The sequence below is a fragment of the Lipotes vexillifer genome, unplaced genomic scaffold, assembly GCF_000442215.2.
Source record: "Lipotes vexillifer unplaced genomic scaffold, Lipotes_vexillifer_v1.1 scaffold2043, whole genome shotgun sequence".
Taxonomy (NCBI): Eukaryota; Metazoa; Chordata; class Mammalia; order Artiodactyla; family Lipotidae; genus Lipotes; species Lipotes vexillifer.
This window is the reverse complement of record NW_006797242.1, coordinates 44,654-46,825: the sequence shown is the minus strand read 5'-3', so window position 1 is coordinate 46,825 and position 2,172 is coordinate 44,654. Positions and strand designations below refer to the sequence as shown.

Below are 2,172 nucleotides of genomic sequence, written 5' to 3'. Positions count from 1 at the left end.
CCATAAAAACGAATGAAATTGGGTCATTTTTTGAGATGTGGTTGGATCTAGAGACTGTCATACAGAGTGAAGTAAGTCAGAAATAGAAAAACAGATATCGTATATTAACGCATATATGTGGAACCTAGAAAAATGGTACAGATGAACCAGTTTGCAGAGCAGAAATAGAGACACAGATGTAGAGAACAAACATATGGACACCAAGGGGGGAAAGTGGTGGGGGTGTGTGTGGGGTGTGTGATGAATTGGGCAATTGGGATTGCTATGTATATACTGATTTGTATAAAATTGATGACTAATAAGGACCTGCTGTATAAAAAAATAAATACAATTCAAAAAAAGAAAAACAAAAACATTTGAGCTCCTTTCCATGGGAACTGCCATCTTCCAGTAATTTGCCAAAATGACTAACACAAGGATAAAGAGGAGAGACACCTGCTATATGTTTCCTAGGCCTTTTAGAAAACATCCAGTTGTTCTTTTTGCAACATACATGTAAATATACAAGAAAGGTGATACTATAGACATCGAGGGAATGGGCACTGTTCAAAAAGGAATATGCCACAAATATTACCATGGCAAAACTGGAAGTGTCTAGAGTGTACCCGGCAGGCTGTTGACACTATTGTAAGAAGTTAAGGGGAAGATTCTTGCCAAGAGAATTAGTGTATGTGTTAGGCATATACACTCTAAGAGCCATGATAGCTTCCTGAAACTCATGAAGGAAAATGATCAGAAAAGAAGGAAGCCAAGGAGAATTGTACCTAGGTTCACTTGAAGCCCCAGTCTGCTCCACCCAGAGGAGAACACTTTATGAGCACCAATGGAAAGGAACCTGAACAGCTGGAACCTATTCCCTATGAATTCACAGATTGTAAAAGTTGTAAAAGTTAGGACTTCGTTTTTTTCTTAATTGAATAGAACGTAGTATCTCCTCCCCCAAAGAAATATTTAAAGCAAACTTTGTGTCCTAATTAATTAGGTAGTATCTTTACTATTAAAATTTAGTGTTTTTCTTGCTAAAAAAGAAGTTTGAACTACTCTCTGGTCTGTATAGGACAGTATGATTCAAACATTCTGCTGCACTTCTGGCTCAACAAGTCACAATGAACATAGAGTGTGTTAAATGGGGCAGATATAGCTTTCTTCAGATCATTTTGCTCTTCCATTTTCATAGAAAACCTCCCTGGTTTGTCAGATCTGTTTATTTCCTTTTCTTGTTTTTTCATTAATTATTAACATCCATTTTCTCCACTAATCTCTTCCCTCTTGATTTTTCTTTAGATTAGATCAACTCCACTCATATTATTCACTGCTCCTGGAGGTGAGGAAAAGAGAAGCAAACATAACTGGAGAGATTAAAAAGATAAACTGGAGAGCTAGGGGTAGGGCTAAAGAAGCCAGAAGTCTAATGGGGACTGAATTGTAGAGATACAGCTAAATGTGTTTCTCTCTGAAGGAAACAAAATTCAGTTCACCAGTTAATAACTTGTTCTCCCTTCTGCCTGGTACACACTCTTCTAGATCAATACCTGCTCAGCTCTTTCTCATAAGTTAGGACTCAGCTCATAAATTACTTTCTTTGAGCAGCTTTTCTTAATTTCTCAATATAAAATAATGCCCCTTCATCATTTACATCACATCACCATGTTTCAGTTTCTGTATGTCACCTGAGACTATCTGAATATATTTTATGTCATCACATGTTTGTTGTCTCCTTCAAATAAAAAGTAACCTCCGCTTGCACAAGATTCTTGTTTTTCTTTGAAGTCTCTATCACTGGCATCTAAAGAAAAGACATAAAAATTTTTTATAAAGCTAGATCTTTCTCTTCATAGAAGAGAGTGGAATAACTAGAAAAAGACTGAATAGTACAATGCACCTTGTGAGCCATCAGTCCAGGTTCAAGGATGAGAGAAATCGATACCGCTAAAAACATTTGGGAAGACTTCATAGGGGATGGGAGCTTTAAAATGGCCTCTGAAGAACAGATGAAAAGAAAGAGCATTCCCACGGAGGGGAATAGCATGCACAGAGATAGTGGGATAAGAATTAGCCTTAAACGCTACTAAGTGGTTTATTTTACACCACCAGCTTCTAAGTTCTTTCATGCAAGAGTGCCATTTGAAATTATCCTCCTGAATTTTTTATATTTACTACCATGGCTTCCTT

General features: G+C 37.0%; 1 pseudogene; it reads left to right on the top strand.

The window, feature by feature from the left end:
* The first annotated feature begins 403 nt into the window (after positions 1-403).
* Positions 404-894, top strand: LOC103085860 (60S ribosomal protein L21 pseudogene; annotated as a pseudogene).
* The last annotated feature ends 1,278 nt before the right edge of the window (positions 895-2,172 follow it).